Source organism: Cheilinus undulatus, linkage group 5 (assembly GCF_018320785.1).
Source record: "Cheilinus undulatus linkage group 5, ASM1832078v1, whole genome shotgun sequence".
Lineage (NCBI taxonomy): Eukaryota > Metazoa > Chordata > Actinopteri > Labriformes > Labridae > Cheilinus > Cheilinus undulatus.
The window spans coordinates 34,959,630-34,980,164 of NC_054869.1; the positions used below are offsets into that span (position 1 = coordinate 34,959,630).

The following is a 20,535-nucleotide window of genomic DNA, read 5'->3' on the forward strand; positions in this document are numbered from 1 at the left end:
GGATAGAGTTGTCCAGAGGTTGTCAGGTTATACTCATATTTAACCAAAGCATTTTGTGACAACGTTCACTGAGGAATATGGATGTTAATCTGCCAAAAGAACTGATAGTCTGTAGCAGTAGCTGCTAGCATTAGCCACATTATGTGAACCACCTTGTCGTTGTTATGGCGTGATGTTGTTTTTTTTACAGTTGCAGTGAAGTTGGTTTATAGAAAGTGTTTATTTGACTTTCAATTAGTCGGCTGAATGCAATTATATGTTGTGTTTAATTGGATGGTAAAGGAACATCACTAGTCCTGACCACTTTGTTGAGAAACACAACTCTGTAAGATTGGCAATGCAAAGTTTGTGATAACAAAAATATCATAATACTGAAATTCTGCGATAGTTGAAATTTTGCAGAACCGCCACATCATGATACATCAGTTTTGGGAGTTTAGAGTCTGTACCCACAGCTCATTGCTTATTTTCAATACAAAATCAACATAGTCCAGTATTTTCTGTGCAAAAAAGGTCTTTACTGTAGATGGTTTTTTCACCATGCCACTTTTCTCTGACTGACCAATCAAAATCAACAAGGGTTAAGACTAGGGATGGCAAGATTACCCGTTTTCACGATTAATTGCAGTATTAAACTTTATGATTAGTTAATCGTAACATTTCCTAAATACTGTCAATTTCCAGAAAAGATTATGCCGGACCCATATTGGTACGTCAGCACAACTCGCCGGGAACAAAAACAAAGTTAGACAACAACAATTGGTGTCACTGCCTCCTGTTGCTGGTTGCAGTTGCAGGCGGAGGCGTGTCACAGTCCCAAACAAACTACAGCATGGAAAAGGAAGAGTTGTTCCCTCCGAATAAACGGTTGAAGTCAGCCGTGAGGAATTTTTTGGATACAAAAAAATGACCAAAGTGTCATTGTGGAAGACAGCCAACCTATATTTAAAACATGCCACAGAAAAGTTGCTGTGAAATCAGGCAATACTCCAGCACCTGCGGGATAACCACCTGGCGTTGTACGCCAAAGTAAAGGTAAATAATAACTGGGTCCAGTCATGTCAATGTTAGGGATGGGGATCTGTGTTTTTGAAATACCCAAAATCAATAACGTTTTAGCTTATCGATACTGCTGTCGAGTCTCACAGGCTCTGTGACGTAACATCATTTTAAGATAAGAATGGTGTAAAAACATATATCAGTTCTTTCAAGGGGAGCATAAACTAGAAGTGTCATGCATCACATCAAACAAGAATGTACCTTAAACTGTCGGCTTGAGGAAAAAAGACGCTGCCCGTGAGTCGCATGCTATTATACAGTATCCTCCAGCGCTGGGAGTAAGGTATCCCTCACTTAAGCTGCTTCAGGACAGTTTTCTTCTTCAGCTGCTCAGATAAATGCTGAAAAGTGCTCCCAAACTTTGAACAAGTCCTGTTTGTTAACAATATTAATCCAGTGTAGAAATCTGCGGTGGAATCAGCAGAATTGAAGTTAGTTAGCGAACTTTACAAGTTGAAGACGGACAATATGAAGCGTTCAGGTAACCTCAGTAAATTAGACAACTGTAGTCTATATGTTATGATGTGTTCAAATGCCAACTAAAAATGGGATAATTTAGTTTTTGACGAGAAACTGTAATAAATACAGTTGTGAATATGAAGAATGTCTTTATATTTGAGGGATATAAAATAGATGTGACTGACTGAATTATAGCTTTTTAACTCAAACACTACTCAGCTAAGATCACTCAAGTGGTTCATCCAAATGGGATTATTGTCATTTTTCTTGTATTTATTGGTTACTTTACATTGTTGATATATTATTTTGTTATGAGAGCATCCTAGGATGGAAGTAAATTAAAATACAAGACCTCTTAGGAGTGTTCATGTGATTTTACTTATTCATGGTTGTGTGAAATTAATTAATGCAAAAATAATCATGATAATCGTAAAATCGCAATTATTTCTCTGACGATAATCGCACCAAGAAAATCTGTAATCGTGACATCCCTAGTTAAGACTTCAGTTATCAGCTTTGTCAGCAGCAAAGGCAGAGGAAATACTAACTTCAAGATCTCTAACTGCTGCTGTAGCTGGGACAGGAATCCCTTACATTTGTCCATGTTCTTCTACTTATTTTTTATTGAATAAAAGAAAATATTGTGCACTTTAGGAGAAGCTGAAATCAGTTTTCACAACGAACCTACAAAAGTCCTCTGAAACTGAGGTAGTGGGTTGATTTTAGTGGAAAAAACGGTGGCTGTGTGGAAACAGGTTCTTATTCACTGCAATTTAGTGACAATTTTCCCTTTAATCTTGCTTTCTCCTTTAACTTCTTTACACCTCTGTCCTATGTTATCTCTTACTCTAGTCTGTTAAATTCAGTTTGCATTGCTGTCATTTGAGTCTTAAATGTAACACAAGGAGTCATGAAGTGTGAACGTGGTCGGCCAAGATGGCAGGAAAATCTCTTGAGATTGCCATTTTGGAAAAAATGAAACAAACTTAAAATCAATATTTGGTTTCAGTGATTTGTAGGGGTGGGAATCACTAGTCGCCCTACAATACGACATTAAAATGATACTTGGGTCATGATTGGATATTATTACAATTTTTAACATTTTGCAATACAGTGAGTATTGCGATACCATATATTGCACTGTATTGCAATCTATTCTGTTTTTTCAACTGTTTAGCTGGTTTAGCATTAGTCTTGCCCTCATGTTAGTCGTAATTCTACAGTATTTTATTTTTATGTAGTGCTTCTTGCAGACCTCATGTGTCTTGTCCATATCTTTCGTGCCCTGCTTGCATTCCTAATGTTCTTCTCCTGGTGCTGCCATGTTTGTGGTACTTACTTACTCCTGCTCTATGACCATCACCTCTGCCAACCACACTGGACAAACAGTTGTCCAAGCAATTAATTTTATTTTTCCATTATCATAGACTTCAGTTTATATCAGCAATTAATATATATATATATATATATATATATATATATATGTATATCACCAGACAAAATATCGTGATACTATGCTGTATCGTTTTTTTTCTCCCACCCCTAGTGATTTGATAATTGTGTCACAAAAGTTAGGACGATGATATGTTGCTGTAGCTACTTAGCTTTTTTTTATGGAGAAGAATATTTAAGAATCAGTTTGTTTCTTATATGCATAATTTTGCTCAGAGAAATCAGAAGTATTAGCAGGCCAACGCTGTAAACTTTGATAAACCACAAAACAAACCGTGATGAAAGCTAGGACTAGAAGCCAGCAGGGCGCCCAACAATGCAAGGCGAGACAGCACACCTTCAGTCTGTATGGCGCTCCCAAGCTCTGTACGCTATTCATGTGGTCACAGATGAAGAAGAAAGGCATCAAGAGATGGTGTGGCACTGATTAACTGAGCTCATAGTCAAAGCTTTCTATAAACAGTTACATGTGGTTCAACTAGGTACATTTCATTTTATTTATGCTATTCAGCCCTGAAAGTAAAGTTTAAGAAATGGCAGCTTGGTGTGATAAATGAACTAAGTGAGGATAAAAGCACAAAACATGCCTGACGGTCATTAACTGACCTCGTTCCCATCGTCTCCCCTCACCTCACACATCACAACTACCCATGCAGCCAAAGTCAAAACTGAACTTGTCTTTATTCATTTTCTGCCTGTCATTATGTCTCTGGGAGCCCTGTATTTTTGTATTTCCTTGACATGCCAGGGTCTGTCTTTGCAGGATAATGATAGACTGCAGGCCGTGGAGAGACGTTTTGTCATTGGTAGCATGCAGGACAGCTGGAAGGATGCTTGATGGTGAGAATTTCATGTGGTTATTGAAAATTGCTGGACACATAATGACCATATACTGTTTTCTTTTAAGATAGACCCCAGATTTCCATTCTACTGCAGTACAGAGGGTGAAAGTGGTCTTGATCCCCGAACACACAATTGATTTCCGACTTTAAATCCTTGCCTGTGCTGAACAATTTCCTTGCTGTCATAGATCCAGCCTTTCTTGTTTAGTTTTGCTTTTTCCCAACCTGCCTCCCTCTCTTGGTTCCCAGGCCACAGGAAATGGCCAGAAAGCTGCCGGGCTTTATTTCTGTGTGTCTTAAGAATAGCAGCATTGTGTTGTGTTGGAGCCTGCATTGTTGTGGGAACGCAGGAATGAACGAGGGAATACTCCAACCAAAACAAAACCCCTATGGTACCTAAAAGTATTCTGCTTACACATGAAAATAACTAAATGCATACAATACAATGGATAAGTCTTCATTAGCTCATAGCTAACAGGCTACTTGTTTTGTTCGTAAACGATAGTCAGACACTAGTAAGAACAGCATTTATCAAGTTCCATATTTTTGACATATTTGCTCTTTATTAGTCACTGTAAGCCACATATATGCTTTTTATGTGATGTTCTTGAAAGGCCAAAACCTTGCTGCTGGAAATATGAAAGGTGATCTTATTGAGTTACCATCCTATTATGCATGAATATGTTTTTGTGGTTCTACTACTAAGTGATAAGACCCATGTTGTGCTTTTATATGCACACAACTCCTGAAGACTTCCTAAACTTTTTTAAGATAAGTTCAACATTTGACTTAAATAGTGTCTTAACATAGTTTTTCCCTACCAGTCCCTTGTAAAATTTCCACTTGAATTTGATAATGATCTGATATGAGAATGCAGTAGATAATATTCCAGAAAATTGGATTGATGATATGTAATTTGCAACAAAAAGGCAACTAAAAGTTTCCCAAGTGTAAACACGCAAGTCAGGAAAATTGTTTGAAAAAGGTTATAAGGAAAGAAAACCATATTATTAAGCTTAACGACATTCAATTTGACAATCACTAAGAAGTAATTTGGAGGAAATAAGGCAGAGTAAGGAAAGGAAAGGTAACTGTATTTATAGAGCACCATTCATGCATACAATAATTCAGATGCCTTACAGAGAAAAAAACAAGTCTTTTATGAAATCAAGAGCATCATAAGACAAAAAAGGCATTAAGATAGAAAACGTATTCTAATCTAAGGGCTGGGCAATTAATCGCATATTAGATTAAATTGCAATATATACCACTGCAATTTTCAAATCGCAGAAGGTGCAATATTTCTTTAACCTGAAATTTGCACAGAAATAACAGTTTAAAACCTTTTATTGCAGCAGAGATTTTATGCATTACATATCATGCAATCATTCAAGTGCCATTTCTTAAAAATAGTGTACAAATAAATCCTAAATTCTTCATTTTTGTATGTTTTTCTAATTGAATGAGAATGAAATCAAAATTATCACTTTCTTCAATACAAGAATTCATGTTCGATTTGCAGTACGAGTCAAAAACATTACAGTTAGTTTTTTTTTCAAACTTTATTAGCCCTTATTTAATCTAAAATTGTGTTGGTTATGATATAGAATGATTAATTGCTTGTGTTTTTTGGAAAATACATAAAATAAGGATCTTCATAAATACCTGCATATCAAATCACAATCACAATATTGGGGAATAAAAATCGCAGCTAGATTATTTAAATCGTTCAGCCCTGTTCTAATCCAAAGTATTTACACAGAACATTTAAAAGCAACAAAAAAGTTGACAAAGTACTGTACAATGCAAAAAAGCCAATACAAAAGCTACAGGACCTACAAATTATTAATATCAATAATAATCTCCGTCTTTATTCAAAACATGGGCTGGGTGATATGTTGTGTTCTTTCGTTGTATTTAAGTTACCACTTAACTAGAGAAAACCGGAAGTTCTTTGGACTTTCAAAATAAGAGCATTTTCCAAACCGAAGGTAACGTATACTAGGCATAAAACATTACAACAGACATGTATAATAAATGAGCAACAAATACAAGTAGCTACAGCAAATAACAGTTTACTAAGGAAATGTCTTAGTTTAGCTATTATTAACTAAATGAGTTCCCTAAGCAGCCAGATTAAGCTAAGCTATTAAGAGCTATTTGATAAAATCCATTCTTAGATAAGAATTGATACTGAATACTAAGTCTAATTCTTTGGCATTCACTCCTTACTTTATGTGCTTTTCAATACAAACATTGTTTAGTCTATCAGTGGTGCGTTTGATGCATTGGGGGCTGCTGTCATATTTAACTAAATATCGGAACACACTTTAGGGGCTAAAATGCTAGAGACGAATTCTTGTCTGTTTCACCCTGGAAAGAGGTTAGTGGACAGACATCAGGGTTTCAAAATTAAAGATAAATTGTGTAAAAATGTGACCTTTAAATTAGAAAATGTCAGATTAATAATCATGATCTCAGTACTGAGAAAAATAGTTGTGATTATAATTTTGGCCAGTCCTACTTCACGTCCGAATATACATTCTTACACAAATTCCTACCTTAATGCCTACACTTTCTCCATTCCCTTACCTCTATTTTCTTATATATTAAATACAATTAATTTTCTTTTTCTTAAATACCTGCACCTGGTTCATGTCTATTTGACTGAAGATGACTGTTTTTTTAACTTACAGAATAGATATATCAAGATATATATAGAATGTCGCCATTGAGCTTAAAAAAAAACAAAAAAAGTTATCGTTTTGCTCCATATCTCCTAGCCTTAGGCTGTATGAGGGACAGCTGAACATGTGGAGGCACAGCAGTCCAGATCTTTGGTGCTGCTAATGAAAGGCTCAACTATCCTCTTGTTTCAGGTTAGATCTTGAGACAGTCAGAACACACTGATGGGTGTATCTGAGTGTCTTTGATAGAATGTGAGTTTTAAGAGGTTAGAGATAAGAGGGCGCCACCGCTTTTAATGATTCATAAGTCAATAATCTGATCTTAAAAACGATCCTCAAATGCGCATGAATCGTGTGAAGAGAGGCTAATGTGTTAGAAACATGCTCAGATTTATCTTTACCAGTTAAAAGATAAGCACCAGTGTTCTGAACAGGCTGTAGCCAATGAAGAGAGGTTCAGTTAGTACCAAAATAAAGTGCATTCCAATTATAAGACTTGGTAGTAAAGCATGCAAAACCCTCACAGAGGGTTTAAGAATGAGTGGACAGGTCCAAACTAAATTGACCAAAGGCTAACTGTTTCTGCTCTTTTCCTACAGAATAGATATATCAAGATATATATAGAATATCGCCATGGAGCATGAAAATATCTTTATTATTTCAAATCCATATCGCCCAGTCTTAGGCTGCATTAGGGACAGCTGAACATGTGGAGGCACAACAATCCAGATCTTTGGTGCTGCTAATGAAAGGCTCGACTGTCCTTTTGCTTCAGGTTAGATCTTGGGACGGTCAGAAGACATTGATGGGTGGATCTGAGTGTCTTTGATAGAATGTGAGTTTTGAGAGGTTAGAGAGATAAGAGGGCACCACCGCTTTTAATGATTTAAGTCGGGTAATCAAATCTTAAAATCAATCCTGAAACGCACATGGAGCATGTGAAGACAGACAACAATGGTAGAAACATGCTCATACTTACGTTAACCAGTTAATAGACAAGCAGCAGCATTCAGAGAAGGCTGTAGATGATGAAGACAGTTTAGCTAGCACCAACATGAAGTGCATTACACTAATCAAAATGTGTGTTAATAAAAGCATGCAAAACCTTCTCAGAGTTAGTCAGAGTTAAAAAGGACCAAACCCTGCAGTCTGAAGATGCTGGCTCTAACAACTGGCTTGATCTGCTGATCCATTTTAAAACCTTTGTCCATTATCACCCCAAGTTTTTTGCGCAGAGGGTTTAAGAACGAGGGGACAGGTCCATACTGGGGCTGGTGCAGCCCCAGTATATATAATGACCTCAGCCTTGCTTTCAATGAGCCAGAGAAAATTCAAAGCCATTCGAGCTCTAATGCCTTTGAGACAGTCTGAAAGTGAGCCCAAAGGATTAGGAACTTTAATATAAGCTGTCAGCCTAAAAATGGAGAAGTAATCCTTTTTCAAAATGGACCCCAAGTGGGGTGCATTTGCAGAAAGAATAGAATCAGACCAAGTATGTTGCCCTGGGGGACTCCACATGGAATTTGTTAATTTTTTTTGGCAAATGTAGGTGAACTTTAAGCTAGATTGAATATTAGATCTATTAAAGAATAAACACAAATGTGTTATTTATTTAATTTTACTAATAAAAGGTAAACCTGTAGTCCATTGCCATTGTTTGTAATTTTATACAGTTAATCATTGAAAAATGCTTTATGATGGCTTATTAAGAGCTAATATGCTACAAAAATATGTCCTAGTAAGAACAGAGTTTGTGGTAATTGGCTTTACTTTTAACATACCGAGAAATGTTTGAATTATGACCCAGAAAAGGCCCAAAGCTGCTGTGGGCAAGGGCATCAATGGCACTAAATGCTAAACTTGGAAGATTAAAAGTTGTCCTTGCCTCAGAGCAGTACAGTGTGGTATATTTTAGCATCTCCCTTCATAACGTGTTACACAAAATGTTTAATGCTGTCTCTCCTCATTTAATAGCAATGATTTGTATCTAGCTTTTAAAGTAGACTCCTTTTATGTGTTAGTGACACGGGATGGGGAAAAAATAATTTCCTTTACTGATGTTTTTGTGGAGGACTTCAGCTGAGCATCACCTCTCTTGTTTTACCCTGATCAGCTGATGCTCTCCTCAGGCTATGGGAAGTTAAAGTTATCTAACTGGGGTTATATCGTGTTTCAGGCCAACTTCCTCCTTGACAATATGTTCTTTAATTATGTAAGCGGTGTGCCTCTCGCATTCTGCTTTGTTCAGTATCAGAGCTCTTTCACATTTCACTCACACCAACAGGGACACCGCGGTTCAGTCCCTTCAGCTGCACATCCTTTTCGTTTGGGCCTTTTCCTCTCTCGTTTTGCTGATCAGTCTTTACTTCAACCAGCATCTATTGTACTCATTGTCAAGTTATGTCATTTCTGCATCATACACAGTAGCTTGTTGCATTCAAGTATAAAACATGAAGGGAAAGGGTCACATGGTGTCAGTTTGTGTTAACAGGTATGCTGGCTAATAGGGGAACAGGCTGTTGTGCCTGTCATAACTATAATGAATGGTAAATGTTTAGTGGGAATTTCTTGCCTCTTTCTTTTGATAACAGACTTGCGTAATAGTTGCTTATGAGTTTGTATAAAACTATTATTTTAGTTTTGCTAAATCTTTGTGTACCAAAGGGTAGAATGAAGTAGGCTTGCATTCATGTGCTAAAAGTGAGAAACAATCAAAGCATGAAATCCCTTAAGGCTACTTTTGAATACTTAATCCTCCTTAGCCTGAGTGTTTTTATAAAATAAATTCTATGCAAGACTTTCCCTTCTCTAGAAGTATGAGTATCTATCAGAATTTAAAATTCTGTTTTAGAACTATCCTGATAATAATGGAGGTCATTCTTTTTTGTCAAAATTGTTTTACTCTCAAAATATTGTCTTCTTGTCACTGTCTATTTAGCACAAAAGGCCAGGAGTCATTCACTAAGTTGCTGATAACAGAACTGAAATGAATATGCTTCCTTTCCTGTCAACAAATAATTAATCGTTTGAGGTTATCTGTAGTAAACCCACTGACTGTAGAAAATATTGAACAAAGCCTAAGTGACATTGGCCTTTTGGTTACTAGAGGAGGTTTTTGAGTCCGATACATGGCAACCATGTAGCAAATCATCAGTGTGAATTCAACTCCTATAGTGTTGAATTGTTCCCTTTTTTAGGGTTTATATAATCCTTGCAGGTTCCAAGTTAAATCAACACTTTGGAAAGTGTTAATATTTTAACTCTGTTGTAGTGTTCATTTTTAACACACTGATTTTTACACATTAAAGTGTACTTTTAGCACAATATTTTTTAATCCTTTTGGTGTAAATTTGAGGTATTCACAATTTTAATTGAAGACACTCTGCAGTGCACTTTTCATACTTAAATAAGATTGCCAGATTACTGTGAACATCTGTGGCAAAGTCAGGTGTCTTATGGCAAGGTTGGAGCAAGATGGAGGCAGAGCTAGAATACACCCTGAGCTGAAGTCAGTCCTCCATGCTTTACTATAGACCAGACATATTCAGTTGGTGGCCTGGGGGTCACATACGACCCAGAACCAACCCCCAAGTGGCCCAGCCTGTGGTCATGCCAGAGATGCAGAGGACAAACTGTTTTGCAAGTTTTCATAAATTCCCACAGTATTTCAGACCGTGAATGCAACACTGTGTGGCTAGCGATGCCGACAAAAGTAGTCCCAAGATACCAGGTATAAAACATGCTCTTTTCAACTGTAGCTATAACTGTGCAAATTTAGTTTTTATGCACTTTAAGATATGTCTGGGTAAAATGTGACTTAAGTTATTTACAGAATTTCTATAGATTTTTTATTCTATTTATTTTATTATTTTCAAGTGACAGAACATTTCTGCTACCTCAGGTCATGATCAAATACAGCTCTGTTGTTGTGTTTTCATGCACTTTTGATGCGTTTTTGTTATGTTGCCAAATTTAAAAGGGAGAATATGAATAAAAATGGCATTTTTCATCAAATTGATCTGTATTAGTTCAAAGTTTGACATTACCAGTTGCTTACTGGACATCAAACATGTCTGGCCCGGCTTCATTTCTTTATTTTAAAATTTGGCCCAGTTCAATTTGTAATTGAATAGCCCTGCTATGGACCATCTCCTGCAACAGACAGGAGATGATTAACTCAGTAGATAACCTTGATCATGGTGCTGTAGTGCCTAACATCAAAAACAACAATAATCCACCAGAAACAGCAATGAATACTGCCCAACAGGCGACATGTAACCACTTTTAAACTAGTGGTGGACTGATTATCTGCCTGGCTGATTATTGATATCAATCCTTGGTATTTAGCTGACTATCTGTATAGGAATTTTATTTCCCCGGTTATCACCCAAAATCAAAGTGGAGCTGCTTTGGCTCCTCTGCAAGGTGTGTCTTCCCTTCTTGTTTTGTTTTCACTGTACAGTCTCACACAACACCACCTGACTAGCTTGATGTCACACAGCTACCAGCCAATCAGGGTTACTGAGACCCAGGTGGTACTGACACAGGGAGTGCACAGCAGAACTTCCTGTTTCCTGCTACTGGAATGTTTGCTTTGTACGGTTTCACATGTTAACAGACCTAGTGCTAAATTGTTCATTTTCCTTAAATTTTTAAAATGCAGTTTTACTAGGGATGCACCGAAATGAAAATTCTTGACCGAAACGGAAAACCAAAAATGAGGAAACCAAGGCTGAAAACCGAAACATCAAAATATATTATTATGCCAGTTATTAGTACCATTGCATTTATGGCTATGACTGTGTACTAACCTCACTAAAATCAATTGCAACTGCATAAATTAATATAAATGCTTCAAAGAATACATCAATTATGAAATTATGTAAATATTTATTAAGCACTGACATTCCAACAATGCACAATATAAAATAAAATAAAATACAAAATAAAATGTTTAACTTGACACCACTCATGTATACATTAAATAAGTGGTTCTCAACCTTTTTTCAGTCATGTACCCCCTGTGAAGTATTTGTTCAGCCAAGTACCCCCTAAACAGCCCAAAGCTTTTTGGCCAAAAAGAAAGACATTAAACAGTGCTGTGGCAGCCGTCTGTTTTATCAAACTTTGTAACTGATAAACACTTTCAAATTACAATTATTAGATTTTTTTTTTCAAACATTTTAAATGTTAAAAATGCATGACTAAATTCATGGCACATCTTCTCATCACTAAATGTGGGAATTCAAATTAATGTATTGAAAACGGTGACTGGAAAGGCTTTAAACCCAGAAGTGAAAAAAAACACTGATCGGCTGCGGTGGTCTCTCTGGAACATTTTGGAAATAAAAAGCATAGAACTAGAGAAAACTAAAAACCTGTAAATAATTAACTAATTATAAAAAAGACAGCTTAGTGCCCCTTTTTGGGATCATAATAAAGATCTCTTCTTAAACTGAAATCAAGCCCACATGGTGGTGGTGCCGATTTTTAAGGCAGACAGAGGAACAAAAACGTCCTCCTCTCCAACACCACCTGATGTTTGTCCTCTCTTCTTATCTGTCTGTAGTCAGTTCTTGTGTTTTTGCCTCATGTAGCCTGGTAGAGAGGGAGACAGGCAGCATGCAGCCCGACACCTCCATGTGAACGTAAATGCCCTACTCACACAACTGGAGCTGTTTTGTAAACTAATGGGACTTTAGTAAAATATTTACCAACACAGTCTGCTCTGACCTCAGACATACAACTTATAAATGCTCCGGATCAACCAGCGAAATTTCTCCTCTGACCAGTCTGGAACACAAACAGATGAGCCAATCTGTGCGCTGTGGAGAGAGTTAACTCCTCTCACCGCGAGCCTCAGCTGTGCAGTATTATAACTCTTATTGATCATATTTGACATAAAATGAATGAAAGTCAGTCCCTCCTCTTACAAACTTGGCTGGCACAGTGAATGAAACAGTGAAACAAAACGGCACTGACCTCCTGGCTGTGCGTAAAAGTGCCGCATTATGCACGGAGTGAAGAACAGAGAGAATTTTCGGTGCATCCCTAACTTTTACCTATGCCATGTATATCGGTTCAACATATTGGTTATTGGTCACATGCACTACTAATCATCTGTATCAATATCAGCCCTGAAAATTTGTTATTGGTCAACCCATAATTTTAAGCACATCTAAAACATCTAAAATGCATGCATTATGCATAAGTAAACATCCTTATTTAAACCAAAGTATTTCAAGTTCGCAAACACCCAGCTGATTTTAGAGCTGCAAATCTATTAACTAGAGAAGATGGGCATGAGGTGTAATTTTGGTAAATACTGTGAATGATTGTGATTGGTGTCTAGAGGCAGATAAACAAAAAAAGGATTCAAATCATGACTTGCAGTCTTACCAAGGACAGAGCAAAACCTGATTTCTTACAGTTTTAATGATGGACTAAAATTACCTACTGCTGATTTAGGCTACACCTAGATATAGATAATTCATAATTCATAATTTAAGTCTCTAAAAACTGAACTTAATTTAGATTGATGGTACTTTGTGCACAGTCTTTGTGAAAGTTTTTCCCAGAGTAAAACTTGCCATCATCCAGCTTGACAGTAGCACTTTCCACTTGCTGTCTGTTCAAAAGTCCCTGTGTAAGACGGCTCATTACCCCGTTGTATCAAGGTAGATGTGCTATTTTCTCAAATATATCAAGTAAGACTCAAGCAGGTCGACTTTTACCAGAGGAATACGTTTTAATTGTCAGCCTGGAGCACAAACTTCTCCTTAAGGTGCTTAATTTTAGCTTTCAAGAAAATCTAATTACAATCCTAAAATGTTTAAAGTAAGTAGTCTTGTATAATGATACTTAAGTGCTGTTTCCTAGTCTGAGTTCATTTTAGTATGCTGTATGTGTGTTGGTGAGTGTATGGAGGGTTTTTTGCCTCTGTGCTGTGCTCCCTCTTTGCCAGGGCAGGGCAGGGCTTCCTGTAGCTGTGATTTCTGCCCGGGCAGAGCAGCGCACAGATCCTTTGGTCTCTGTTCCTCTTTTGCTCTGCCACCTGGACCTTCACTCACAAACCTGGCGCCGTCTCCTCCCCTCTCTCTCCTTTCTTCTTCTCTGTTTTTCTCACTTCCTGCCTGCCTTCTCATTATCCCCCCATCTGTCTTTCTGTCTATTCCTGCCTCCTCCTCCTCTTCCCGTTCTTGTTAGACTCCCTCCCTCCCCTTTTTCTTTCCAACACCCCCCCCCCCAATGTCTTTGCACACTCACTTACTCTCTCCCTGCTTTCAGACATATCCCTCTGACTCTGTGAATCATCCGGTGATTCAGAAAGCGAAAATTCAAAGGTAGTAATGAAATCTGTTTTTCATCCTAAACCTTCTGATCCACATGTTGCTGTTTTTTTAAAAACTTATTTATTTTTTCCTTGCCAGTTTTACGGGAAAATCTGTGGTGTTTTATGTCTCATGGAGCCTTGATGCCATGCAGAGTAATTGAGTCGTAAGAAATAGATTGAATCCGGCTGATATCGGAAATAAGACTTTAGATATATAAAGGTCAGAGGATGTGGCTAGCTGTAAATTTCATTTTATACCATGATTATAACAAACCCTGTCTGATAATGAACAGAAGAGTAACAGAGGAGCTCATGGGCTTAAATTCTGAGACAACTTTCTCAAAGCTATTCTTTTTGTGTTAACTTTCTTGCTTAATAGTCTGACATAGAAAACATCAATGAATGCATAAGTTAGCCATAGTAGGCCCAGAAAAGCTGTCAAAATTGTCAACATACTGTGTTTTCATTTTAGCTAAAAAGAAATAATCAACAGAAATAATGAACAGCTATTATGATAAGTTGATTTAACATTATTTTAAGTGTTAAATAGCCTCTCTGCACTCACAAGCCCTAAAAGTAATACGGTGTACAAGAGAAGTCTTACAATTACAATAAGAAACTCATCAAGCTTAAAAAATATGATTTATTTTTTAAGTTTTACATGACTTAAGCTTTTGTTTTTTCCTGTTTACTTCCACCTACTCTGAGTCTTTTGCTTCATCTTGGGCAATTTTCACTGACATTAGCATGCACCAATAGAAGTTGTCTTCTTCCATGAATGCATGACCTGAAAGCTCAGAGACCTCTTTTTTGCCTGCATGTGTCTGTGTTTGTATACGTGTGTTTGTTGCTTCAAACAAGAGCTGCTTCCAACTGGGGACAACGGGGAGCACACAGTGGTGTGTGAGAGCTGATACCAAGCTCTTGAGATATAAATAGGACCTCCCTGTAACAGGGCTTCCACCAGCGGCACTGATAATTCTCTCTCTGTTGTATAAGCTTCATTCTCTTTGTCTCTTTGTTGATATAAAGGTCCTGAGTTATGCACAAAAAAATAGCAGAGCATCTCTTTCCTTAAATAATCAGTATTTCCCTGGAAATGTTTCTGATGTTTGAGCTTTGTTTGAAATAGCATCAGGGATGTGCTCTCATTAAAGGTTGAAAAGTTACTTTCTGATTTATTTTCATACTGTTTGATGTCATGTGTTCAAAATGACAAAATCTCACTCATTTTATTGATGAATTTGTCAAAAAGTAGGAATGTCCTTATTGATTCAAGTATCTACTGATTCCAAGCCCCGATATGATACTCATATTTGCCTAGACAGGATTTTCAGTGGTTTTTATTTACAAAAATAACTTAGGCAAACATGAACTTCTAGATGTCTCAAGCTTATTCCATTTAACTTAGTACAGCTAACACTGTTATAAAGTGTTTAAAATCAAATTTCTACCCAAAATAGTGTAATAGCTCAGGTTCACTTTAATAATTAGTCAAAAAAAAGATAGATGTGTGGATGAAATCAGACACGAATCCAAAATTCACTTAATGTGGTCAAAACAGCTTAACCTGAGCAGTAAAAAAAGCCTCAGTTCAACAAAAATATTGCAATTCCACTCAGAAGTGGTGTAATTAGCTTGACAATAGTGGTCACAAGAAAAACTAAAGTCAAAAAATGAATTCAAAACAACACCACTTTACCCCCTGTACCGGACAAGAAGAGACTCATGTTATTCAAAGCTAAATAACATTTGAGTCATAAATTGAAGCTACTTACTTGTTTTTCCCACTAAAAGCCCTCATTTGTACCATTCTAATGACGCTAACCATGCCTTTGTAGCTCTTATAGAACATTTTATAGTGAGCCTGGAACTTGGATGACTTTCTTGAGTCTTTAAAGATTAAATCTACACCAGTAACTCTAAAACTAAAAGTCTGTTCAATCCATCTTGTAATCCATTTATCGATTTTTCGCTGCTGCTAGCTTTAGAATTAGCCGACATTGCAATTTCCCCCACTGTGACAGACTGCGACAACCAGTGGATGACAAGCCACCACAGCTGTTTCGTTGTAATGTCATGCTTTGCCAATCAGCGCATGTGCAAACACTTTAAAAGTGGAGAAGAGAGCCTGAGTGGCTCATAATAGAGAGAAAGAGACACAGAGAGGCTGTGATGTGTTCCTGTGTGTCACTGCAGACAGGAACTTCTATGAACAACAACTCAACCAAAAAGTGCAAGGACTTTTTTTTTTAAATATTTGAATATTTAAAGACTTCTTGTCACAGAATGTTTATTTTTTCACTTTTTGGTCCTCAGGAAATGTGAGAACAAGTTTTTGCAAAAAAAAAGTAGTCATTATTGTTTACTGTGCGTATCACATGAAAAATCTCATTTTAGTTTCTGTTCAGTTTTTTCTAAAGTCTTTATAGCCCCACAACTTTTTTAGAATTCAATGTGGCATTACTGAAGCACAGTGTAGTAAACTACTTAATAACTACTTAATCATGGTTTTAGTCAATAATATTAATCAGTGTGTTTTAATTGATTTTTCATATTTGAACATGGTTTAAGTCAATATTTGCAAATCTAATTTTGGCAGCCTCAGAGCAGACAAAGCCTCGCCCCCCCCTAAGATCTTTGGGCCCCCCCCCCTGGGGTGTCCCGGACCCCAGGTTGGGAACCAATGCTGTAGCACACACATTTTCCTGAAGCCCAGGTTGTCCTGAACAAAAGGATGTTTAGAGCTTGACTGTGCACCACAAGGTTGATGGTTGAAGCTTTTTAAGACAGTAAGTCCAGGTGAGACACAATGATTAAAAAATGATAAATTGTGGTCCATTTATGACAGCTGATATAAATGATTGGCTGGGCTGAAGGGATCAAATTGCTTATCTCCGAGCAATTAAAAACTTATCGGCTCTGATCTGATCTGATCAGGACACCCCTGTCAAAAAGTAGTAAAACTTGAAAAAATAAAGGGCTTAATACATTTTTAAACCAAAAGCTGCATAAACAAATCAGAGAGAGCACAACCTAAATAGCACAAATATGTTATTAATGCCAATGTATGTGTGCAAATGACACTGCATGCAAGAGTTTTTAAAGCAGACATTAGCTAAAACTGACTAATTGAATTGGGATTGATTTATTTTAAATATTATGAAATGCATGTTTTAAATTCTGGTATTGTGACAGCCCTCCTCCCAGTAGGTCACAGCCTGGAGAACTTTGTTCATCAGTGGCAATATTAAGCTCTCTGACATCTCTGCCACGTTACTATTGGGCCATTTTTTGGTGATGTGACCAGACATTCACCCCCCTAGTATGTCCTGAGGTTGATTCAAGCTTCCACTCAGTGAGCTGACCGCGGTCATGAGGTTACTCGTGCTGACAAGATCAATTTGTGTGTGTCTTTCATGCATCCTGCTTCCTTCCTGCTTGATTAAAATCAGTCTAAGCTGTCCCTAGAAAAAAAGGAATATTTGTTAACTTCCACTTCTGGTGTTTGGAGCAACACTTTAGGAGGTAAGGTAAGAGCAATACTACACAATTTTTGATATTTACTTTTAAACTTATCAAACTCTTCAGATTCATGCAAGTCAGAATAAAGTCTTAAGGTGAATTCTTAAATAAATCATTTGTAGAGGAGGCAACCTTTCTAACATTCACACTAGTTTGCATGGGATCAATTAGTTTATTGACATTTTAAATGCTTGTTTGTTCCTTGAAAAATTGATTCCAAATGTATAATGTCTAAAATACTTGAAAGTATTTACAGTGATTGAACATTGACCAATGGCAAGACCATGCTGATATATTTTTGGGCTATTTAATGCCTCTATTTGTAGAGGAGGACAGGAAAGTATTTACAGGCCCGACATGAACCCTGGCTGCCCACGTGCATGGGTGTGACCTTACCGCTGTGCCATCTGTGCCCCAGACCTTACATTTAAGATGTCAGAATCAAAGATTGTGGTTGTAAATGGCCTTTAGCATTGGTTAGTGTTACCAAAATGTTGGCTGTCATTTTTAGTCTGGGTCTTGACAGCTTATATTTCAGGAACCTATTTGGCATGTATGTCTGTCAAGCTGAAACTTCAGTATTTTCAGTGTCATAGATTGGCAATAGAAGCAGGAGGATTGATTTGGTTTAACATGATATTTTTATGCCCTTTAAACCTGCAACTAATGCCCACACTAGTCCCTTGGCTGCTCAGGACTGCTGAGGCTGCTTCTGGTGTGTGATGCTGCTGGAAAGCTGTGCCAGATCTCTATAAAGCACATGAGATGCACAAAGAAAGCAATCAGTGTGCTTGTGTGACGGCAAAGAATGTCAGCATTCAGAACGAGAAGGAGGAAGTGATGAGAAAAGTGAGGAAGACAGGAAGGAGGGAAAGCAGACCGTGTCTGTTGTGTTGGAAAGTTTTCTCTTTTTCAGCTCGGGGAAAGGAGACACAAAATTGTGTCAGGTTTTTTCCTTTTACTGCTTGAATGCCCTGTTAGGCCCCTAAGTCAAGGTCAAAGTAAAGGATCTGGAAATCCTCATAACAGAGGACAGAGAGGATGAACAGGGAGGAAAACCATGGGAACAAAGACCCATAGTCAAACCCCCAGAGGTATCGAAGCAGAGGAAGTGTGTGTCTGCAGATGTGTGTGTATGGTATACTGTGTGTGCCTGTGTATGCATATTCTGAAGTCAGTGCTGAGTCATCCCTGGGCTGGCCAGGCAGATAGAAACAGGCTTCTGGGGGGGCCAGCTGCAGGGGCACAAGGCAGCACGCACTGAGCATGCTCTGAAAAGTACAGGAAGGGGATTAGTTGTTGTGACAGGACTCTTCCAGGAGCTTTAGTGACGCAATATTAAATGTTGCCAAGTTTTCCTCTCCTCACTGACGTAGGTGTGTCCCCGGCTATGTTCAATGAAAAAATATGAAGCCTTGCTGCGTTGACAACATCTTAGGAGTTTTTCTTCTTCAATGTCGTCACTCAGAGGGAGGGAGAAGTTAGCAGAGAGATAACAAGACATGTTGCTCCATGTTCAGCCCGACCACAACGACCCCCCCCCCTTCCCTTATTTCTTGTGGTTTTCTGTGATCTGTTGGACCAAAGCCTGACCCCCCCTTCCCCGTGTGACACACGCGTAATGCACATGTACATTCATACTTCCTGTATTTAGAAAAGACCTTTCTCTGCTGCGCTTGAGGAAAATGGTATGTACCATGTATAGGTATTCTTGTTTAAAGACTGATAAATGATGCTAAACCTCCTGTAACTGATGTCTGTTCAGCAGTTTAGTTATATATTGACATTTTTTGTTAAGTGCACGTTTGTGTCTTTTAAAAATATCCTCAAATTCTTAAAGCAATAATGCTTTCCCGGCGATAGGAGGTTTATGGTGAGATATCCTACCTGATTTCACCAGTTTGTTTATATAGATAATAATGCAGAATTTCACCATCATTCAGTTCATGACCCCATTTCCTGAAACCAATCAATTATTCTTATTTTAAGTACAAAACAGGTCAGTGTTTCAGCTGCGTTACACTCAAGGGAGAATGAAGCAAGTCTGCTGGTGATTATACAACATTGAATCATCTTTGGGCGGTCTCCATAAACCAACAAGCTCCATGGTTGCATCAGCTCAGGCCAATCGAGATTCTTCGAAAATGTGTCCTTTGCCCTACTGATAGTGTATAAATATGGGTTTTAGCCAATATCCGATATGCCAGATTTTAAAACTCATTTTGGCGGTTACCGTTATTTAATTACATTTTTTCCACTGTAAAAAAATACAATTTTCCATCCTGTACTACAAATATTTTTTAAAATATTGGTAGTCTATTTTTTTTAGAAACTGGCAAAACATTTGATTTTTATCATAAATGAAGGATATGATTTTTTCCAAATACAGCCATACACTAATGAAAAACTTACAGTAATGTCTTTGGGTTACATGTGCATTACATGCTACCTGTATTTTTAACAGTACAGCCAAAGACATCTGCATCTTTGAGGGCAATAAAAAGCAGCAAAATAACCTGCTAACACTGAGCTCCACAGTGCAAAAAAGAAATAGCTTATACAGGGTTTCCGCTACATGTAATTGATCGTGGCGCACTGCCACGCCAAAATAAAAGCTGCCATGCCTTCAGAAATACAATCTTTTTTGTCAAATGTTAAACTCCAGTTTCTGTTACAAAACAGGATGAGCTGCATGTGAGTAGGATTTTTCACCCTGACTTCACCCAGATCTTTTAGAAATCCTGCTACTGCAGAGTGACTAGAGAGTGTTTCAGTTCTTAATCTTTCAGTTCTTCTTAAAGGCAAAATTTGTCATTATAGCGTACTTTATTGTTTTGTCCACCTCCTCTGAATCATTCTTTTTATGCCACGCCTTGTCTCCTGAGACTGTCCACACCAGAGAAATCGTCCTGTGTTATGAGAGGTGTCCTTGTGAGACAAACTCAGGAAATCTACAGGAGTAGTAAGCCTCAGATATTTGGAAATTTTCTGGAGTGTGTGAAAACAGAGCATGAGTGCTGATAAAGGGTACGACAGCAGTCAGACTCCAGTGAAGTGTTTGTATCAATCTGCTTCACTATTAGGACAGTTTATTTCAGCAAATTGTCCTTGTCTAGATGGATCGAACTGATACCTCAGAATCATTAATGCCTAAAAAGCAGCTGTCAGCGAGACTTAC

General features: G+C 37.6%; 1 protein-coding gene across 4 annotated transcripts in view; it reads left to right on the forward strand.

Moving 5' to 3' along the window:
- Positions 1–20,535, forward strand: part of sh2b3 (SH2B adaptor protein 3) — a 110,355-nt gene that overhangs the window by 11,058 nt on the left and 78,762 nt on the right. The window contains exon 2 of one of the 4 annotated variants that reach the window (XM_041787048.1): positions 3,734–3,810. The exons of 1 other annotated variant lie outside the window; for it this stretch is intronic. The gene's annotated coding sequence lies outside the window, so the exon portion shown is untranslated. Of the gene's footprint in view, positions 1–3,733; positions 3,811–17,012; positions 17,366–18,963; positions 19,046–20,535 lie in introns of those variants that run through there. 2 more of the 4 variants (XM_041787050.1, XM_041787051.1) reach the window with 2 other exon arrangements.